The sequence below is a fragment of the Pongo pygmaeus genome, chromosome 14 (assembly GCF_028885625.2).
Source record: "Pongo pygmaeus isolate AG05252 chromosome 14, NHGRI_mPonPyg2-v2.0_pri, whole genome shotgun sequence".
Classification (NCBI taxonomy): domain Eukaryota; kingdom Metazoa; phylum Chordata; class Mammalia; order Primates; family Hominidae; genus Pongo; species Pongo pygmaeus.
In genome coordinates, this window is record NC_072387.2 from 37,379,566 (window position 1) to 37,403,569 (window position 24,004).

General features: G+C 40.3%; 1 protein-coding gene across 3 annotated transcripts in view; it reads left to right on the plus strand.

Moving 5' to 3' along the window:
• Nucleotides 1–24,004, plus strand: part of MTUS2 (microtubule associated scaffold protein 2) — a 703,857-nt gene that overhangs the window by 58,222 nt on the left and 621,631 nt on the right. The window lies entirely within an intron of this gene.

A 24,004-nucleotide genomic window follows, 5' to 3' on the forward strand; every position in this document is an offset into this window, starting at 1 on the left:
ATTTAAATGGCTTAGCTAATAGCTGAAACATGACTCTCTGAGGAGGTTGGTAGCCCCTCTAATTTTCTGCCTTTGCCCCTGCCTTCCTTCTTTTCCTCTTCTTGGAAGTTGTTTTCTGAGTGTTAGTCAGTGCACAATTTCCTTATGGATTCCCAGTTGGAGATGAGGGAATACCCTGGTGAGTTGTGGACACAGCATCACAGAGAGCCTAATACTGAATATTGGGTTGGGGTGTTCCTCCCTAGATTAGAGATTCTGAAGCAAAGAGACCATGTATAACCTTCAGAGGTTGGTTTCAGATGTTTACACAGCATATCCAGTTAAGATTGGTTAAAGAATGAGATTTATTGGCACACATAAATATGGACGCTGAGCAGTAGGGCAGGGTTCCCACATGACATCATCTGGTGGGTCCAGATTCATTTCCATGTGACTGTCCTGGCTCTCTTCTCCACATCCCCAAGCCATCCTAAAGATGGCTGCAGCAGTTCCAAAGCTCTCTTCTCAACACCGTCTAGAAGAAGAGAGAGTTGTTTATTGAAAACTGCAGAAGATCGAGGAAGATCTTTTCCAAAAGTGTCCATGAAAGTTACCACTCTCTTTGTGGGTCTTTGGCCTAGGTTGGGCCACATTCCTAAACCCATCACTAGTGATGGGTATGGAATTACCCTTGGATCAGTCAGACCCACCCATGGAGTGAGGGGAAGCATTGGAGGAGAGGTGAATTCCTGAACAGAATCAGGGTTTCATTAGGAAGGAGGGAAAACACGCTGGGTAAATGACCAAACAACATTCCTTATCCTCTTTGTTATGTCCCCCATACTTAGAACAATCCCTGGCACATAATAGGTTGTCAATAAATATTTATTAAATTAATTTACTTTTTTATCTTCTGATTTAATTTCTGAGTTCTATGATTGCTCGTTTCCTGAGAGATAAACATTTATACGTTGCTTATTGTCTACTTTTAAGTGAACTTTCAAAAATACTTATTTAAGGCCGGGTACGGTGGCTCACTCCTGTAATCCCAGGATTTTGGGAGGCCAAGGTGGGCGGATCACGAGGTCAGGAGATCAAGACCACCCTGGCTATGATTAAACCCCGTCTCTACTAAAAATACAAAAAAAAAAAAACAAAAAAATACAGAAAAAAAATTAGCTGGGTGTGGTGGCGGGCACCTGTAGTCCCAGCTACTCAGGAGGCTGAGGCAGGAGAATGGCATGAACCCAGGAGGTGGAGCTTGCAGTGAGGTGAGATCGTGCCACTGCACTCCAGCCTGGGCGACAGACTGAGACTCTGTTTCAAAAAAAAAAAAACAAAAAACAAACAAAAAAAAAACTTATTTAAGTAGCCTGTTGTTATTTTGCTATTAATGGAATTATTAAAAATAATTTATAATAAAACAACTTGGTAGGTAAATATTCAGATAGCTTTGCTTGCATATTACAGTCTAAGGGTTTATCCTTAGGAAAACTAAGAAAGGAAATCTGATTCATTATTTATAACTTGTAAGACAGTGGAAGTATAACCGAGAATGTCATATTATAGTCATGGCATATGGTAGGAGCCATAAAATCTCACATTACTCATTGAAACTTGTTCAGTTAAAAGAAGTGAATTTGGTGTGAGATTACTATAAATCCTGTGACTAATGTAGTGATGATGATGCTTTGTTAAATGAATCCATAAGAAGATACTCAGAAGCTTTCCTGCTGATCCATAGTAATATGGGATATGTATATTTTAATCTCTTGATGCCATAATCTGTAATTAAATTCTTCTATTGCTGGTGCCATTGTTGGTTTACATTGTTGGTTTAAATTTACGTAAAATAAATTTAGCATCTGGATTCCTTAGCTGATTCTCTATGCTGGTGTTTATTGTTCTGCAAGTAGTTCAGACCTCAGAGGTGCTGGCTTGTCTGTTTTATCATATCCGAAAAATGTGTTCTTTCGCATTTGGAAATGAAGCTACTGACCTCCTGAGTACAGGGCATGGGCTGAGGTATTTTCTTTCATTATGATGCCAAGTTGATCGTTTGAGTAGTGGCTGGTGGATTAGGGTGCATGCTTTGTAAGCTCTGTAGCTTTAATTGATGTGTATGAAGATCAGACTTTCTGGTGACATTTAGTCTAATTTGGTGACATTTCGTCTAATGGCCCCAAATACTTTCAAACATTGAGCTTTGTGGCTTAAAAAAGAATATATATATGTGTGTGTGTGTGTGTATGTATATATGTGTGTGTGTATATATATGTGTGTGTATATATGTATATATATGTGTGTGTGTATATATATGTGTGTATACACACACACACACACACACACACACACACACACGTTTTTTGTTTTTTCAACTCTAAGTTCTGGAGTACATGTGCAGTATGTGCAGGTTTGTTACATATGTAAACATGTGCCATGGTGGTTTGCTGCACAGATCAACCCATCACCTATGTATTAAGTCTTGCATGCATTAACTATTCTCCCTGAGGCTCTCCCTCCCACCGCTGCACTTACAGGCCCTAGTATGTGTTGTTCTTCTCCCTGTGTCCATGTGTTCTCATTGTTCAGCTCTCACTTATAAGTGAGAACATGTGGCGTTTGGTTTTCTGTTCCTGCATTAGTTTGCTGATAACAGCTTCCAGCTCCATCCATGTCCCTGCAAAAGACATGATGTCATTCCTTTTTATGGCTGTATAGTATTCTATGGTGTATATGTACCGTGTTTTCTTTATCCAGTCTATCATTGATGGGCATTTGGGTTGATTCCAGGTCTTTGCTATTGTGATAAATGCTGCAGAAAACATACATGTGCATGTATCTTTATAGTAGAATGATTGCTATTCCTCTGGGTATATACACAGTAATGAGATTGCTGAGTCAAATGGTATTTCTGGTTCTAGATCTTTGAGGAATTGCCACACTGTCTTCTGCAATGGTTGAACTACTTACACTCTCACTAACAGTGTAAAAGCATTTCTTTTTATTTGCAACCTCACCAGCATCTGTTGTTTCTTGAGTTTTTAATAATTGCCATTCTGACTGGCATGAGATGTATCTCATTGTGGTTTTGACTTGCATTTCTCTAGTGATCAGTGATGTTGAGCTTTTTTTTTCATGTTTGTTGGCTGCATGAATGTCTTCTTTTGAGAAGTGTCTGTTTGTGTCCTTTGCTCACTTTTAATGTTTTTTTTTCTTTTAAATTTGTTTAAGTTCCTTGTAGACTCTGGATATTAGACTTTTGTCAGATGGATAGATTGCAAAAATTTTCTTCCATTCTGTAGGTTGTCTGATCACTCTGTTGATAGTTTCAAAAAAGAATATATTTTCCTTAAGTGCCTGCTGGTGGATAGGAAAGCTCAAGTGGGAATGACCTTTTCCTCAATCATTTATGAAACCAGTGGGAAGCAATTTAATTACTACCCTCTTTTTAATTTTTTTCTTATGTTCGTGTTCCTTTGTGTTGTTAATCCCAACTAGTACGTTCACATTTTAGAACCTGAATGTAAGGTCATAGTATCAGTGGTAGGGCAGGGCCTGGGGGGAGGGGGGGCTCCATTTTACTTTTTAGAAGGTATATTTCATTGGTTGCCAAGACTTCTGACCTATTATTTTGTGAGCTGGTTATGTGAACTGCTGATGTTGAAATCTTGACCTGGGGCCTCTCCTTGTTTGAAAACATTCTTGAAACATCATTGCTGTAAATTTGAGAGAGTGAATTTCTCCTGAATAGGATATTTTGCTCTTATCTGCTTTAAGAGAGAGTTTTAAATGATTTCCATCAAATAATAAAGCCCCTTGATGATCTAGCAGAGGTTGCAAATTGATGGGAGGGAAAACTCTAAAGTGAGGTCAAAGAATTTCCTTTTAGGGTTGAGTGTCCAACTGATACTGATATTAGAGATGTAGTTAAGTGTGATTGGCACAGTTACATGGCTTTCAGGGTCAATGTTCAATAACCCAGGTAGAAGTGGTTGAATTCATCCAGGTCAGGGAGATAAGGAAGCAAGAAGTTGAGGGTATTTGTGCTAATAATATCTGAAGTCGTGAGGTTGAGGCAAAGAAATAAAGCTAGAAAGGAACTGATATATTGAGAGAAGACAAGAGATTCAGCTACTGAAATACTCCATTCACCATTTCATTACATATCTTGTCAATTTTTGTTGATACTTCATTTCACCAACATGTGGTCTCACTGTTCTGTTCAACGCATTTTGGTTAATAATGTGATTTAAGGAAGAAATCTGTATTCATTGTGCTGAACTCACACCAACTCTCTGAAAAACATGAAAAAAGCATTTATTGTTGGTGAAGTTGAAATCTCATTTCCTTCCTGTCTACTGGTTATTGTTTCCTATTTGCATATCACTCCAGGCTAATGAGGAAAAAAACAAAATACATTTTATTAAGATCAGAACAAATCAAGCAAGGTCAATTCCTGAATATTTATGAAACACAGCAGTAAGTGAATAAAGCAAAGCATGAATCAAGTTTGTTGTTCTATCTTGGATTTTGTGAAGTGGAAAAGGAAAGTCCAGGACTCGTGGTAAACACTGGTGTATTCATGCTAACAACTTAGATGGTAACACAGTGTTTATCCATCAAAAAGCAAAGCTTATAATAAAAGGAAAATTAAACATTGAAGATCAATGTACTTAGAAAAAATAAGTCATAATGTAACATATGCATACTTTGGAAAATTTGGGAAACTGTAAAAAGGAAAACCTAGTCATCACTAGGCACACTACTCAGCTGTAACCACAGATAATATTTTGAGTATACCAGATTTTGTTTTTCCGTGTACACATTATTTTCCTTTTATTAAGTGTTAGGGATTATTTTTAGTAGGTTTCAGCTATTCCTGTCACTTGAAAAGATGAGGCAGACACGATTTTACCCATGGTTAACAGTACAGCATGGTCTCTTTTTGAGAGAAATCTTATAAAAGGTGGAGTTCTAGAATAGATTGTAGTTAATCATTTGTTTTTATGAGTATTTTTGATAGAACTATGTGTGTAAATATGAGGTGCTTATGGAAACACAGAGGACCTAGAATCACCAAGATACTTTTGTTTTTATTTCTTTATTTTTAATTTTTAGACCTGGGGGGTTTGTTACATGGATATACTGTGTAGTGGTGAGGTTTTGGCTTCTAGTGTACCCAGCAGCCACGTAGCGAACATTGTACCCAATAGATAATTTTTTAAGCCCTCACGGCCCCTGCCTCAACTTGGAGACCCCAGTGTCTATCATTGCCATTTTTATGTCCATGTGTACTTATTGTTTAGTTACCACTTGTAAGTGAGAACATGTGGTATTTGATTTTCTGTTTCTGAGTTATTTCACTTAGGATAATGGCCTCCAGTTGTATTCATGTTGCTGCAAAGGACATTAGTCCGTTCTTTTTTAATGGCTGCATAGTATTCCATGATGTATGTACCACATTTTTTTTTTCTGTTCAGTCGTCCATTGATGGACACTTAGGTTGATTCCATGATTTTGCTGTTGTGAAAAGTTCTGCAATAAACTATTAATGCAGGTATCTTTTTGATAAAATGATTTCTTTTCCTTTGGGTATATGCCCAGTAGTGGGATTGCTGGATCATATGGCAGTTCTATTTTTTTTTATTTTGTTTTTTATTTTTTATTATTATTACTATTATTATTATTATACTTTAGGCTCTATGGTACATGTGCGCAACGTGCAGGTAAGTTACATATGTATACATGTGCCATGCTGGTGCGCTGCACCCACCAACTCGTCATCTAGCATTAGGTATATCTCCCAATGCTATCCCTCCCCCCTCCCCCCACCCCACAACAGTCCCTGAAGTCTGATGTTCCCCTTCCTGTGTCCGTATGGCAGTTCTATTTTTAGCTCTTTGAGAAATTTCTATACTGTTTTCCAAAGGGATTGTACTAATTTACATTCCTACCAACAGTGTATGAGCATTCTCTTTTCTTTGCATCCTTCAATATCTGCTGTTTTTTTATCTTTTTAATAATAGCCATTCTGACTGTTTAAAAATTATATCTCATTGTGGTTTTAATTTGCATTTCTCTGGTGATTAGTAACATTGAGGATTTTTTCATATGTTTGTTTGCCACTTGTATATCTTCTTTTAAGAAATGGCTAAGACAGTTTTGAAAAAAGATGACAGTTTTGAGGACTTACATTACTGAATATGGCCGTAGCCAAAGGATGGACATAAAGATCAGTGGAACAGAATAGAAAGTCTAGAAATGAGCCTACGTATTTATGGCTAATTGGTTTTTGACAAAGGTACCAAGGTATTTCAATGGAGAAAGGATAATCTTTTCAACAAATGGTGTTAGGACAATAGGATGTCCATGTGCAAAACATTGAGTCTTCGATCCTTCCCTCACACCATCTGTACAAAAATTATTTCAATTTTTTTTTTTGGAGACAGAGTCTTGCTCTGTCTCCCAGGCTGGAGTGCAGCGGCATGATCTCGGCTCATTGCAACCTCCGCCCCCAAGGTTCAAACAATTCTTGTGCCTCAGCCTCCTGAGTAGCTGGGATTACAGGTGCATGCTACCCACCTGGAAAATTTTTATATTTTTAGTAGGGGCAGGGTTTCACCATGTTGGCCAGGCTGGTCTCAAACTTCTGACTTCAAGTGATCTGCCTGCCTTGGCCTCCCAAAGTGCTGGGGTTACAGGTATGAGCCACCACGCCCAGCCAAAAATTATTTCAAAATTGATCATAGACCTAAATGTAAGATAATGTCTTAGATATAACATCAAAAGCATGGCCCATAAAAGAAAACATGAATAAAATAGACTTTTGGAGCTGGGTGCAATGGCTCACACCTGTAATCCCAGCAACTCAGGAGGCTGAGGTGGGAGGATTGCTTGAGGACAGGAGTTTGAGGCCAGCCTGGGTAACATAGTGAGACTGTCTCTACAAACAAAACAAAACATTACCTGGGTGTGGTGACATGTTTCTGTAGTCCCAACTACTCAGGAGGCTGAGGCGAGAAGCTCACTTAAGCCCAGGAGTTTGAGGCTGCAGTGAGCCATGATTGTGCTATTACACACCAGCCTGGGTGACAGGGTGAGATCCTGTCTCTAAAAATTTTTTTTTGAATAGACTTAATCAAAACTAAAAACTGCTTTTCAAAAGACATCATAAAAAAATGAAAAGGCAAGCCACAGTTAGAAACTTTTGCTCTAAAAAGCAAAAAGAGGATGAAAAGACGAGCTACAGACTGGAAGAAAATGTTTGTAATCCACACATCCAAAAATAGACAGTATCTAGAATATATAAAGAACTCTCAAAACTCAGTAATAAAACAATCCAATTTGAAAATGGGCAAAGACATGAGCAGACTTTACAGACATTTCAGTGAGTAGGATATACAAATGGCAAATAAGACATGAAAAGACGTTCATGTCCTTACCCATTAGGGAAATGCACATTAAAACCACAGTGAAATATCACTGCACACCTATCAGAATGGCTAAAATAAAAATAGCGAGAGTACCACATACTGCTGAGAAATCAGAAATCCTGGATCACTGATGTATTTCTGGAGTAATGTAAAATAGTACAGCCACCTTGGAATCCAGTTTGGCACTTTTCTGTAAAGCTAAAAATGTACTAACTACACAACTTAGCAATTGCACTATTGAGTATTTGTTCCAGAGAAATGAAAACTTATTTTCATACATGAACCTGCACGAAAGTGTTCATAGTAGCTTTATTCAGAATAGAAAAATAATGGAAACCACCAAAATATTCTTTAATGAGTGGATAAACAACTGTGATACATCCATACCATGGAATACTATGTAACAATGAGAAGGAATGAGCTGTTGATACCTGCAGCAACTTGGATGGATCTCCAGGGAATTATGTGGATTGAAAAAAAGCCAATATAAAAAGGTTAAATACTATATGATTCTGTTAACATAACATTTTTGAAGTAACAAAATTATAGAGATGGAGAACAGATAGTGGTTGCCAGGGGTATGGAATGGGGGAGGGTCTGGCTATAAAGGGGTAGCAGGAGGAGGCAGGAGACTTGTGGTGATGGAGCAGTTCAGTATCTTGATTGTGGCCATGGTTACATGATTCTAAACATGTTATCAGATTGCACTGAAGAGATGCTTAATATCACTAATCATTAGGAAAATGCAAACCAAAATTGTAGGGAGATACTTTTTCACACCCATTATAATGGCAATTATTTAGAAAGTTAGGGAAATAGCAAGTGTTGGTGAGGATGTGGGGAAATTGGAACTCTTGTGCATTGGCTGGGGGGAGTGTGAAACGGTGTAACTGCTATGGAAAATAGTATGATATTTCCTCAAAAATTAGAAATAGCTGCTGTATGATTTAGCAGTTCCACTTCTGGATATATACTCCACTTCTGGATATATAGTCTGAATGGAAAGCAGGGATTCAAATAGATATTTGTACATTCATGTTCATAGCAGCATTATTCACTTTAGGCAAAGGTGAAAACAACCCAAATGTCCATTGATGGATGGATGGGTAAACAAAATGTGGTATATACATATGATGGAATATTATTTAGCCTTAAAAAGGAAGGAAATTCTCACCTATGCTGAGGTATGAATGAACCTTGAGGACATGATGCAAAGTGAAATTAACCAGACACAAATGCACAAATATTGTATGATTCTGCTTACATGAGGTACCTACATTAGGCAAATTCATAGAGAAAGGAAGTAGAATGGTGGTTGCTAGGGGCTGGTAGGAGAGAGGAATGGGTGTAGACTTTGGCAAGATGAACAGAGTTCTGGGGATGGATGGTGGTGATGTCTGTTCAACAGTGTAAATGTACTTAATGCCACTGAACTGTACACTTAAAATAGTTTAACAGCTTAATTTTAAGAGTATTTTACCACAATAAAAATTGCATAGATCTACACACACGAGTACACACACGGCACACACACATACACACTTGGGAGCGGGGAACGGTAATGAGTGCTTTTGAAGCTAGAGAAATCTGAATGAAGTTTGTAGATGTACCAATGCAATTTTCTGGTTTGATATTTTACTGTAGTTAAGCAGGGTGTTCTCACTGGGAGAAACTGGGCGAAAGGTACATAGGACCTTGCTGCATTTTTTGTTACTTCCTGTGAATGAATGTATAGTTATTTCAAAATAAAACATGTTTTTTTTTTTTTATTTTTGAGACAAGCCACAAATTTTCCTGGTATACAGGAAATAGAAAAAACTAACTGCAGTTATTGGGAAAGTTTACCAATTGTTGAGGGAGTTTATCATTTTGTCAGAGTCTTCACCTGTGTGTGTGTGTGTATAAAAATTAATTGCACCTTTTAAGTTTTTTTTAAGGTAAGGGTCCACTTTTTGAAATTTATCATCAATCATTTTGACTCCTGGTCATTAATCTCCCCAAGTAAATAAATAAATTTCCGAATGGTAGCTTTATCTTAACAGATTTGGTTTGGGTGTTTTAGGAAAAGCATCACTCATACTTTGCTTTTTATCTTGCTCTGCAGTGATTCTATTTTGTTTTATGCATCATCTGGTAAACATTAGTGAGAAAGTTTGGCGAGAATACAGACATATGTGTTCAACTAGATTAAAAAATGTTCTTGGCAACTCAGTGATACCAAGAGGTCAGCAGGGAGGAGTGGCTGGGTAGGGGTTACTTCTGTGGATAAAGGGAAGGAAAAGAAGCTGACATTGATTGTCAACATTTATGGAAACCTGTTCTGCAACTACTGTTGTACTTTTATACGTGCCTTGTTTAGGGGGATTAAGTGTTCTTTACAAGGGAAAATTGAAGCCTAGAAACACTGAGTACCTTTCCCAAGGTTAGACAGCTGGTGAATGCCCAAGTTAGGATCCAGACTTATTTTGGAGAAGCATCAAAGTATGGAACCATGAGTTCCTGGGGTCAAATTTAGGAAGACACCAATTTTACTACCTTTGTTGATCTTTAGCTCTGGATGGCCATGGTTTATAAGCAGGAAGTGTTTACAACACATACTTGTATGGACCAATCGTAAAGATGAATATTCGACACTATATTTCTGAGAGCAAATAGCTGTTGATATATAGCCAACAAATATTTATTGAGTTTTTAATTATCCCAGGCAGTGTTTTAGGGACTGAGGATATAGTAATGGACAAAGCAGATCAAAATCAAGGAAAACAAGTAAAATATATGTTAAGATAGTGATAAGGTCTATGGGAAAACCTTTAGAAGGGAAGGCTGTAGGATGTAGTGCGGTGGGTTGATATTTTGATAAGTCATCAGGGAGAGCCTCACAGGGTGGATGACACTGGGCCACCTGGAGGCAGTGAGGCTTGTGGAGCAGCTGGGGAAGGGCATTCCCAACAGAGGGAATAGTGAGTCTCCAAGCCTCAGATGGGAATGTGCCTGGTGTGGCATGGAACAGCAGAGGCCAGTGCATCTGGGCAGAGTTGCTGGTGGGGAGAGGAGTGGTCAGGAGTGAGGTCAGAGGGATGTAGGGGCCATACCAGGAAGGGCTTTGTAGGCCGTTGTTAGGACTTTTGCTTTTACTTTGTGAGATGGGAAGTGGCTAGAGGGTTTTGAGCAGAGGAGTGCTGTCATCTGACTTAATTTTGAAAGGATCATTCAAGGGGTTTGCTGAGAAGAGATGGAAGGGGGCCAGCAGGGGAGCAGGGAGGCAGGTTCAAAGCCATCACAGTAATGCAGGCAGAAGATTATAGAGACTTGGGTCTAGGGTTAGTGGTGGAGGTGGGGTGAAGTGGTTGAAATCTGATTTTACTTTCCAGGCTGAGCCCACAGGAAGTGCTGATGGATTAGCTATGAGGTATGAGAGGAAGAGAGGCATTGACAAGGACTGCAAGTTCTTTGGTCTAAGTAGGGAAAGAGATGAAGTTGTGAATGCTGTGTGTTGAGATGGGGAAGAGTGTGGCAGGGCAGATCAGGGGCTCAGTGTGGATTAAGTATGAGAGTGCTAAGGGGAAATGTGTGTTGCCTATGTGCAAATCATCATGGTAGCACTTTTAAGCAGACAGAAGTGTAAAATACTCTCCAGGAATGTGCTCTCCAGAAACTCACTGACAAGTAAGGGGAGATAAAGTATGCACAGACTTACAAAGTACATGACGTTTATGGATGATAAGCCATTCATTCATTCTCACCATTGAGACCAAAGCTGCTTCAGCACTTCAGATGCAGAATGATGGCCATGGGCACAGCAGTTTAGGATTAGGTGGACTGTGATGAGCAGCTGGTGCTTTTCCTTGGCTTTGAAGTGCTTGTAGGGCTTGGCAGGTTGGAGAGCTGGGAGGCCAGTGTCTCTGGAGTGGTGCAAGGTACAGAGCTAGTGTGTTCAGTAAGAGGGAATAAATTGTGTTGACCAACATGAGGTTCGAGTTGGAGATCAGCAGAGGTTAAGGTTGGAAGTACATCCTGCTTGAGGAAGGCTCTGAGTGCTGGCTAAGGAAGTTGGCCTTCATTTTGTGGATAATTGGCCATGATTGAAAGGGGTTGATTTGGGTAGTTGACCTGATTGAACTACTGCCTTGGGAAGTTTGATCATTCCCTCAGGTTTCTTAGAAGTAGGCGTCTTTGGTGTATAATCATGCTTATTCTCCGGGCAGCTTTGACATGGCTGACTACTGTCTTCCAGATACACTCGCCCCTTTCAGCTCACTGGACGCTACTCATTTCTGACGCACCTCCCATCTCTCTGACCACAGCTGCCCCATCATTGACTCAGGAGATACTTATTGAGAGTCTGCTCAGTGGCAGCCCTCATGCTGGACACAGCGGGTGAGGCAGGCAGGGTCTAGTGGGGAGCAGACATTCCATAAATGGTCACACACACCGCTGCATGGTTTCGGGTTTCCTAAGCCCTGGGAAGGGAAACTACAGAGCACTTAAAGAAGGGCTTTGAAGCTGAGGAAGAGGCTTTTGAGCTGAGGTCTGGACTTCAGTGGGCCAAAGGGAGGGAGGAAGAGCATTCTGGACCTTGCAGGCATGTGCCAAGGTGGGATGAGCTTCATGCACTCGGGCAAGAGCAAAGGCCTGTGTGGCTGCAGATGTGAGGAGGGTCCCTTGAGGTCTGCTTTAGGACCTCTTTCTTCTCCCATGCCACTCCCTGGGGCTATCATCTCTTCCCTTGATCTCAGCTATCCTCTGGGCAGTTAGTTTCTCTTCTTACCTCCCTCATGTCATCTAGACTGCCTCACTGTTATCTCTACCTGGAAGTCCCAAAGGCGTGGTTAACTTCCTGTGTCCTAAACTCTAAGAAGTATTAAGAAGTATCTTCCCACTTTGCCATTTCTACTTTCCTTCAAGTTTTTCTCCTTGTCCCAGACACCTTTTATTCCTGCTGTTGGCCGTCCAGTCGCATAGCTGTAGTGCCACTCTTCTTTGAAACCTTTCCTACCTGTTTATTCCTACCTGTCTCCCTGGCAGAACAGTTTAATCCTGGGACCCTCTAAAACACTGTTCATTCCTCTCTGTCCATTATTTGTTTGAACTATTGACTATTGTATATTTGTCTGAGTTCTTAATGGATTGAATCCTTCTGAACCTTGTATTGCTGGGGCTTTGCATGATATTTGGGTCTCAGAGTTTTACTAAATAGCATTTTATGAACACAATAAAAATAGCTATTGAAACACTGGTAAAAGTGTTTTAAATAGGACAGTCAAAGTAGAGAGAACAGAAAGAGTCATGCCTGATACAGAATGTGAATATGTCAGATGGAGAAGACCCATCTATCTGGTTTTCCTCTTGGCATCTTTTTTTTTTTTTTTTTTTTTGAGATGGAGTTTCGCTCTTGTTGCCCAGGCTGGAGTGCAATGGCATGATCTCCGCTCACTGCAAACTCTGCCTCCCGGGTTCAAGCGATTCTCCTGCCTCAGTTTCCCGAGTAGCTGGGATTACAGGCATGGGCCACCACACCCAGCTAATTTTTGTATTTTTAGTAGAGACGGGGTTTCTCCATGTTGGTCAGGCTTGTCTCGAACTCCTGACTTCAGGTGATCTGCCCGCCTCAGCCTCCCAAAGTGCTGGGATTACAAGTGTGAGACACCACGCTCGGCTCCTCTTGGCATCTTAATCAAGGGATGCTGTTGATTATTATTATTCTGCCTGCAGACCCCATATTGATCTTGTAAAATCTGAAAAACGAGATATTTCGAGAGAGAGAACTGGTCCCTTGAGATATTGCAAGCAACCTTTGGGTTGCATCCCTTACATTTAGAATTGCATTGTCAATGTCCAGGGCAAAGGGTAAGGGACAACCCAAATCATTTGGAAAGATTAAAGGATAAAGAAAATTGTATTCTAGCTTGAACCATCCCCTCCACCCCCTCCCAGGAAAACTGTAATTGATATTGAAGTTCCAACAACTAAGTATCTACTTGGAAGTAATTAGCATTTACTGAGGGTGCTTCATAGAATCCATTTGTTTTAATTTCTTTTTAATTCCTTGTGATGATGGTGGTGACAGGTTCATTGTTCATTTGTTCTCAGCTGTTCCCTGGAGGTGTAGCTCTTCACCTGCTCCTGGTTCTGTGTGGCAGGCTTCAGAAAAAAAAGAAAGGATCTCATGTTGGTTCCATTGAAGGGGAAAAAAAGTCGGAGGCATTTCGGGTTCACTTACTTGCAAAGATGAATTAAGATAAGCATTGCCTACCCCAGAGTAATTAAACTCATTTCCACAGTAGCATTTTCTCTTCTGTGCTCGTGTCACGCTTGCAGGGACATGTTCATTATTTCAGACTTTCTAATTATAGCAGTCATCACAGACTTCGGTGAGCTACCTTGTTATTAGGTAATAACTCTGTTGTTGGGCTTGCATCTGAAGTTGTGATGAAGGGGAAGTGTGCACTGAGCATGGGTGTGTCTCTTTTTCAAGGATTCCACGTGTTCCCTTCATTTCTGTATCTCTTGCAAACACTTACAGAGTGGTGCTTTATGATGCATGCTGAAATATGCATTTCAGAAGAAAAGATGAGGGATTTTTTTTTCCTCTTAGAGGGTAGCCATGCCTGGGGAAACATGGACAAAACACTAAACTCTGAGATGCTCTAATTTTGTGATTCTAAGTGATTCCATAATAATCAATAGCAATAAGGGTAAGAGTCCCTAAGAGTAGCAATTAGAGACCCAGGCATGACCCCCATAAGCTCCCACTTAGTGTATGCGTGTGTTTTCTGCTCTTAAGTGGAGTTTGGGCATGAGACAGCAGATCTGTTCCACTATAATGCGGGTGTGTGAGGCTGAGGTGAGGGGATGCAGGATGTGGGGTGCCCCAGTGATACTCGGTTAAGGTCTTGGCTACATTTGTCCACACCTGCATTCCAGTGTTTGTTTTGGAGGGCATAGCAAGAAAGTTTTATGTAACGTAGCACCTTTTTATTAGACTGTAAAGCACAGTGTTGTCCCTGGAACATCCCTGTTTTGGCAGTGTAGCTTCACTTCTGATGGTTTGTACTCCATGATCACACAATTGCATAAGTTATTAGAGCTCTCAGTGATTACATCATAATTCTATAAGATGGCTCGGAAGGGACCTTACTGAAACATCTAGACAAGTATGTTTCAAACACCGGTGATTTGAGTGTTATTATAGCCATGCTTTTTGCTGTATATAAGAACTACCATTATTAGTTATGTCTCTCTGGATTCTATCCTGTGTTTGGCTTAGCCTCATCTGAAGCATACTGTTTGGATTTGATAATGTTGCAGCTAGGACTCTGGAGCCAGACTACCTGGGTTCAAATCCTGGCTCTACATCTTCCTGGTGTGGCAACTGGGAGCAAGTCACTACATTTCTTTGTGTCTCTGTTTTCCTGGGTGCAAAATGGAGACAATAATAATCTCTGTCTCCTAGTGTTTTTATGAGAATTAAATGAAAAAAGTAAAATATTTACATTAGTGCCTAGCACACAGTAAGTGCTCACAGAATGCTAGTCTTATTAGTTATATATTTTTATATATAGAAATATGTATAAAACCATTGAAATAAAAAGTTACTTTCATGCTACTTACAATTAGATTTTATTAGTGGGATATTTTTATGCTCCCTAAAATTAGATTACATTTTATTAATGGAGTATGTATTTTTCTGTGAGAAGCATTGATCCTGTCATCTAGTCTCATGGCTTTTTGGTGTTTAATTGTTGCCTACATTGCCCTAGACTGAGGCCTCCAGGGATTCCACTTCATTTGAGCCAGCTGTGTCTGTTAGAATAGCTTTTTATGGGGCAAGCGCCATGGCTTCCTTCCATCCATTGCATTTTACCCTTTGACATCAGAGGGACCAACTCTAATCTCTCTTCTCCATTACAGCCCTTTGCATAATTGAAGAAAGCTGTCATGTTTCCCAGAGTTTCCTCTTCATCAGCCCTATAAAGTGTCAGTTTTCCCCTCTGGATGAGCCCCTGCCTGCCTTGCTTGTATAAAGTCAGCCCCTTGCAGGGAACGAAGCTATGGGAGAGGAGATTTGTCTCAGGACATGTGGGATACATTTTGTTTGTACTAATTAGTGCTCGTAAATGCTATGAGCACCTGGAAGCTGGAAGCAGCCAGTGTCTTCTCAGATAGAAAAGTTGCAGGTGGAACCAGTGGATCCAGCCAGTATCCCTGTAAAGAGCCAGAAACGGTAATTTAAAGAAGGCTTGGAAAACTGGTGCTTGTGGTTGCCTCTTGAAAGGGAACTGGGTGGCAGGTGAAACTTACTTTTCACCATCTACTCTTTTATGTTTCACATTTTACACCATACAATGTATTGCCTATTGAAAAAATCATACACACACATATTGAAAAAAGGCAGAATCGTAGGCTGTTGAACTGAAAGGCATTAAAAAATAGTATGAGGGAAGAGCTTTGTAAATGTTAAGTTCCTAAGGGAACAAAAAGATAGGGGCATTGTGCTGAAAGGAGAAGATGAAATAAATAAGAATAACAACAGGCTGGGCACAGTGGCTCATGCCTATAATCCCAGCACTTTGGGAGGCCGAGGTGGGCGGATCTTGAGATCAGGAGATGGAGACTATGCTGACCAACATGGTGAAACCCCATCTGTACTAAAAATACAAAAATTAGCTGGTCGTGTGGTGGTGCGTGCCTGTAATCCCAACTACTCAGGAGGCTGAGGCAGGAGAGTCGCTTGAACCGGGGAGTCGGAGGTTGCAGTGAGCCGAGATCACGCCACTGCACTCCAGCCTGGCGACAGAGCGAGACTCTGTCTCAAAAAAAAAGCCAAAAAAAAAAACAACAAATGACAAAACTTTATCTCTAGGCTTTTCCCTCCCCTGCTATACTCTATTTGGTCTAGCTTCTCCCCTAAGATCCGGCTCAGCTGCTATTTTCCCCTGGGAAGCCCTCCTTAACCCTCTAACCCCTTCACCAGCCTGGCTCTAGGGCTTCCCTTCCTGTTTCTCAGCAACTCGTGCGGGCTTCTAGGCTTGTAAAAGTCTACTTAATACAGATACCATTATTCATTTACTTCTCAGCCTTTTTCATTCCATATTCCTGGACTCCTTGAGGGATGGACTGCCTCCTTAGTATTTATATACCCTGTGTTATGTCAGTGAGATGCCTGGCATAGTGAATGTGTGGGATGTATCTGTACTGAATGATCACACGTGTGCGGGTGGCGCTTGGGGCTATGGGTGAGGTATAGGAAGGCTTCCTGGGGCAGCTGGTGCTGGAGCCATCCTGAGGTCTTGGTAAGCATTTGCCAGACTGAGAAGAAAGAGACAACCCTCTGGGCAAGGTGAACAGCAAGTTTAAGGGCACAGAGGCATGACTGAGGTTATCCTTTTAGAACAACCCATTCTAAAAGAAAAATGTTTTAACCCAAAACACACCTAACATTTTATAGCAAGATATACCTAATATTTACCCACATTATTAAAAAAATTTGTGCTATTTTGCTTTTTAATTTTTACTTCAGATTGAAGATGACTCTGGGTTCATTGAGTGCATTTTGAATCACCTGATGGGGTTGGATGAGAGGTTATCTGGATTGGGCATTTTTTCCTTCTTGACACTTCTCTTTCTCTCCTTCTCATTCTTCTCTTTCCCTTATCTCCTGATTTCTGTAAGAATCTACTATGTAAAACGCATTGCCCAGCATGTGGGGGACCTTGGTGAAGAGCTTATGGCCTTGCAATGAACCTCAGGTACAAGACTCTAAAACAAGGCAGAAAGTGATGCAAGCCACAGGAGAAAACCTGTTGGTGTCTATGAGAGTTCACAGGAAGGAGGACTTCTTTCCATGTAGAGAAGACCAAAGAAGCCTTCATGGTGGGAATGATTTTTTTTTAGCATGTGGAATTTAGGTGTGAGGAGTCTTGGGGTGGTAGGCATTCATTGGGGAGAAAACAGCAGAAGCAAATGTCTGCAGACAGGATGGCCTTCCACATGGTTGGAGAGGAGGAGCAGCATGAAATAACCTTGGAGGGTTCATTTTCAGGTGTATATGGAGGTTCTTACTGCAAGTGGAGAAGTTTGGACTTTCTTCTTTAGGTAGTCAGGAGCCAGTGAGATTTTTGAGCATGCAGTTGATGTATCAGAGCTGTAGGCAGAGTCAGGTGTCCTAGCCAGACAGAAAAACCAGCTTGAAAAGCTGTTTATTAAGCCAGCTGGGAAGAGGTATTCATGTAGGGAAAGAAAACCAACAAAATCAGGAGGGAAAGTAGTTCTGGCACATGGTGCTTTGAGGAGATCATTAAGGATTCATTCTGTCTCCAGTTTAATACAGAAAGTGGCACAGGGCAAACATAGACGGGAAGTGGCCAAGGAAACAATAAGAATGATGTGATCTTTTCCTAAGTGCTGAAGGTAAAGCCATTGGTCAACTGATGTGATTTGTGGTTAGAAGAATCTTGGAGCTGCCAGGTATGGGCTATATTATTGGTTCGTTATGTATGTTTCTATTAGGATTGGAATGTCTAGTAATTATCCTAAGGTTTCATCATGAGTAATTCTGAAACTTTCTGAAATATAGGAACAGACGCATCCCATGAAGACACTGTGCTTTGCTGGTTCCCTGGAGGAGCTGGGATTTTAGCAACATCAGAAGAGAGACTGAGTATTGAGATACCCTCCAAGTGGTTTTTAAAGCTACAGCTGACTAAATGAGGAGACAGGTTACTAACAGACATTCCATATGAACAGAACATGATTGTAATTATTCTTATCCTTGAGTTGTGAGGCTTGGTTTCTGTCATGTGCAGACTTGCAAATTTTTATGACTCAAAGAAATATGTTGTAAAGGTAGGCACCAGATCGACATTGTTTTGGTTTTGCTAAAGATTTGAGATTTTGCATGTACAGCAAGTAAGTCACACTTTGTTTTATAGTGATGGGCAAAAGGCACATAGAGTGAGTTTGTTGTTGAGAACTTAGAGTTGTATCATTTTGCTCTTCAGGGTCTGCCAGGCTATCCCTTGCTGTTTAACTTCCCTCTTCGTCTCTTTTTCTTCTATGGACTGAATTGTGTACCCACTCCACCCTCACCCCACAATTCATATATTGAAGTTCTAGCTCCTGACATGATGGCATTGGAGATGAGGCCTTTGGGAAGTAAGTAGGTTTAGATGAGGTCACATGAGGGTGGGGCCTCTGGGATGGGATTAATGTCCTTATAAGAAGAAAGAGAGTTGGGGGAGAGAGAGAGAGAGAGAACAGAGCTCACTGTCTCTGCTATGTGGGGACACAGCAAGAGGCTGGCCATCTGCAAGCCAGGAAGGGGGTACCCTCACCACAAACAAAATATGCCGGCACCTTGATCTTGCACTTCCAGCCTCAAGAACTGAGAAAATAAATTTCTGTTGTTTGAGCCAGCCAGTCTGTCCACTCTGTGGTGTTTTGCTGTGGCAGCCCAAGCTGACCAATACAGTGCTACCATGTGTAAAACTTAGGACAACTGAGGGTTTAAGGTCATGTGTTTATTACATAGAAATGCTATACCATTCCTTAGACTGTATTATGTAATGCATTTTGGCATATAAATGTCTGATAGAGATAGGCCAAGATGAAAAACTGGGGTGGGATTGTGTGACAAATTTTAGTAAAGGGTAGGGCATACTTTGCTTAAGAATCAGTAAAATCTTTGCAGCCAGGGACAATGTATGCTCTAAGTATGGACTCTGGCAGCCTTTTGTGTGTTTTACTAGCTTCATGTAGAAATATAGAAGTTCTTGGATGTATAGTCAGATTAATGAATTGGCTAATTTATGATTAATATCAATTTTGGGGACCACAGTAGCAACAAAAGAAGTACCTAAGGTGAAACAGTTTAAAACAGAAAAAGGATTAAAGAATGTGTTTCGAAGATCTCGAAATCCATCTGTCAGTTTTAGCTCTCCTAAAAATCATTTGTTCACAGTGGCTGAAGGCCAGCCTCATATATACCAAGTTATATTTAGAAAAACAAAGGGGGAAGGGGAAGCTCGTATCTATTTGTGGAAGTAGTCCCAGCTATGTTTTTATACCTCCCAGATCCGAAATACAGTGGGACTCCCTTAGAATGCAGTTTCATGGGCCTCTGAGACATTATCCCTCTTGGAAGAGAGTATATCCTCTAAGTCTTTTATTGTACTAGGCTGATATAGTGGCAATATTTCATGGGTTTTACTTGACTTGTTTTTCATGCTAATTTGTGTAATAATGAACTGTGCTTGTGATGGACTTTTAGGATATAGAAAACTATTTTGAGGAATTCTGTAATTCAAAAAAAATTATAGTTGAGTATTGTGAATTTGGAACCACATAACTCCCCAATGTTAATTCAGACAATTAGACAGTTACATTCATTCTTTCAGATTAAATAGTATTATTAGATAGTGTGTATCTACCAGGCATAGTTCAAGCAGTGGGGAGATTTAGTATATAATCTTTGGAAAACTTGTGCCCTTAAAATATGGTTAACTGTCTATAGGTCCATGAAGATGAGTATTAAGTTCTTGGGAAATCAAAACAACTGAGTTGTTCATTGTACACACATCTGCACCAGTGCCATGGACACTGCAGAGAAGCAGTAGACCTCCGCTGTTGGATATGGTAGCCACTAGCACAAGTGGGAATTTAAATGTAAATGAATTAACGTTAAATACAATGCAGAATTCCGTTTCCTAGTTGCACAGCCACATTTCACATACTCATTAGCCAAAACAGCTAGTGGTAATTCTGTGAGATGGTGCAGATGTAGGATATTTCCACCAGCTCAGGAAGTTCTATTGGATAATGTGGTGTGGGAACATTTTTTTCTGCCTCTGATTAATTTTAAATCTATTTTAAATCTGGGATAGAAAGATGTGCAGAAGGAGAGGATAAAAGAAAACATAACATTTTTATCAGCAGTGTCTCTGGGCAGCATGTGATTGATTATTGGAGTAATTTTATAGATAATATACAAGATGTTAGACTGAGATGATTAGGGAACAGTTGTAATTTTTACTGGATTTTCAATTAACCAGTGGGATTCCAACAGCAGTGATGAAGTGGGAGGCATTCTATAATCAATGTGCAAAAATCACAAGCACTCTTATACACCAATAACAGACAAACAGAGAGCCAAATCATGAGTGAACTCCCATTCACAATTGCTTCAAAGAGAATAAAATACCTAGGAATCCAACTTACAAGGGACGTGAAGGACCTCTTCAAGGAGAACTACAAACCACTGCTCAGTGAAATAAAAGAGGATACAAACAAATGGAAGAACATTCCATGCTCATGGGTAGGAAGAATCAATATCGTGAAAATGGCCATACTGCCCAAGGTAATTTATAGATTCAATGCCATCCCCATCAAGCTACCAATGACTTTCTTCACAGAATTGGAAAAAACTACTTTAAAGTTCATATGGAACCAAAAAAGAGCCCTCATTGCCAAGTCAATCCTAAGCCAAAAGAAGAAAGCCAGAGGCATCACGCTACCTGACTTCAAACTATACTACAAGGCTACAGTAACCAAAACAGCATGGTACTGGTACCAAAACAGAGATACAGACCAATGGAACAGAACAGAGCCCTCAGAAATAATGCCACATATCTACAACCATCTGATCTTTGATGAACCTGACAAAAACAAGAAATGGGGAAAGGATTCCCTATTTAATAAATGGTGCTGGGAAAACTGGCTAGCCATATGGAGAAAGCTGAAACTGGATCCCTTCCTTACACCTTATACAAAAATTAATTCAAGATGGATTAAAGACTTAAATGTTAGACCTGAAACCATAAAAACCCTAGAAGAAAATGTAGGCATTACCATTCAGGACATAGGCATGGGCAAGGACTTCATGTCTAAAACACCAAAAGCAATGGCAACAAAAGCCAAAATTGACAAATGGGATCTAATTAAACTCAAGAGCTTCTGCACAGCAAAAGAAACTACCATCAGAGTGAACAGGCAACCTACAGAATGGGAGAAAATTTTTGCAATCTACTCATCTGACAAAGGGCTAATATCCAGAATCTACAATGAACTCCAATAAATTTACAAGAAAAAAACAACCACATCAACAAGTGGGCAAAGGATATGAACAGACACTTCTCAAAAGAAGACATTTATGCAGCCAAAAGACACATGAAAAAATGCTCATCATCACTGGCCATCAGAGAAATGCAAATCAAAACCACAAGAGATACCATCTCACATCAGTTAGAATGGCGATCATTAAAAAGTCAGGAAACAACAGGTGCTGGAGAGGATGTGGAGAAATAGGAACACTTTTACACTATTGGTGGGACTGTAAACTAGTTCAACCATTGTGGAAGTCAGTGTGGCGATTCCTCAGGGATCTAGAACTAGAAATACCATTTGACCCAGCCATCCCATTACTGGGTATATACCCAAAGGATTATAAATCATGCTGCTATAAAGACACATGCACACGTATGTTTATTGCGGCACTATTCACAATAGCAAAGACTTGGAACCAACCCAAATATCCAACAATGATAGACTGGATTAAGAAAATGTGGCACATATACACCATGGAATACTATGCAGCCATAAAAAATGATGAGTTCATGTCCTTTGTAGGGACATGGATGAAGCTGGAAACCATCATTCTCAGCAAACTATCGCAAGGACAAAAAACCAAACACTGCATGTTCTCACTCATAGGTGGGAATTGAACAATGAGAACACATGGACACAGGAAGGGGAACATCACCCACCGGGGCCTGTTGTGGGGTGGGGGGAAGGGGGAGGGATAGCATTAGGAGATATACCTAATGTTAAATGACGAGTTAATGGGTGCAGCACACCAACACGGCACATGTATACATATGTAACTAACCTGCACGTTGTGCACATGTACCCTAAAACTTAAAGTATATGAAAGAACAGGTTGAAATTTTGTTGGGGGGCTGGGGAGTGGGCAGTATAAGATGTGTTTGATGCAAGAACAGCTGTATAATTTGGAGGACCCCATACAAAATAAAAATACGGGGTTTCCTGTTAAAAAATTCGTAGGTATTTGTAGTCCATGACAGAAGAGCTTTAAACCAAGCACAGAACCGTTCCAAATCATGGGGTAGCATGGCATGGTTTAAAGTCTGGTGAGTGAGCCAAATTGGCTAGGTTCTGATGAGTTCTAAAGGTGAGTAGTAAGAGATACATGGCCAAAAACACTATCACAAGCTATAAACCTTTCTTGTCTCAGCTTCACCATATCAGAGCATGGTATGTTCCTCATGGGTTGTTGTTTGGGGCCGGAGCCCTGCTCTTTCCACAGTGGTTTGTTTTTCCATCCTGAACATCACACCGAAGATAGCATTATTTTTCTGAATCCATTGTAAAGCAAGAGTACATGATGAACTACCCCATCCCTGCTGATTGTGAACATTATCTCTTCAAATAAAATAAATGATGTGGTTTAGAAAGTATCATCTGAGTGCCACACTAGCTGGGGGCTTGGCATTCATTACTTTGTTAGCTGACAGTTACACCAGAACTTTCTCTTTCATTTTGAATGTCTCAATGGGAATCATTACTGCAAATAAAAAAGCAAAATAGAAGTCACTGTGGAGACGTTAATATTTTTATTTTAGACATACTTAACAAATAATATGTAATGGGCTAGGAATTTTTGGCATTTAAATGCTGATTTCACATGAGCTATGATGTGTGGATCATCTTTAGTTAAATGTGTGATTGAACTGTGCGTAGTGTTTGCCTGCCATATGGGTGCTTAAGGAAAATAAAATAACACAGACTCAATGAAGATGCATACCTTTTATTTGGCAAATAATTCAAATTCCCTTTCTTCCCACCTTTTTTCAGTCTTCTACCACAAACCACGCTGGCTTGGCAAGGAGAATGTCTCAGTTTTTCTTCTTCAGGCAATAAATACATTTACCCTTGACGTTATTTAGTTTTCTGTTTTGAGGTAATTGTAGATTCACAGGCAGTTGCAAGAAATAATAGAGATCTCATGTACCCTTTATCCAGTTTTCCTCAATAATAATATCTTGTAAAACAATAGTAAAATATCACAATGTTAAATCAAGTTTAGCCTGAAGCTGCCTCCTCACATATTTTAAGTTCAGCCAAAAGATTTCTCTGTATATTGTGAACTGTAACCTAAATGAACTTGTAAACAGAGTGTAGCCTACTCTTGTGCCAATCACCAGATTTTGTCCAAAGGTGGCCAGCTGTTCAAATAAGGCAAATGCCAAGCTGTAAGCAATCCAGCTGTTTCTTTTTTTTTTTTTGAGATCGAGTCTCACTCTGTCGCCCAGGCTGGAGTGCAGTGGTGCGATCTCGGCTCATTGCAAGTTCCGCCTCCCAGGTTCACGCCATTCTCCTGCCTCAGCCTCCCAAGTAGCTGGGACTGCAGACGCCCGTCACCACGCCCGGCTAATTTTTTTGAATTTTTAGTAGAGACGGGGTTTCACCCTGTTAGCCAGGATGGTCCCGATCTCCTGACCTCGTGATTCGCCCGTCTCGGCCTCCCAAAGTGCTGGGATTACAGGCGTGAGCCACCGTGCCCAGCGCAATCCAGC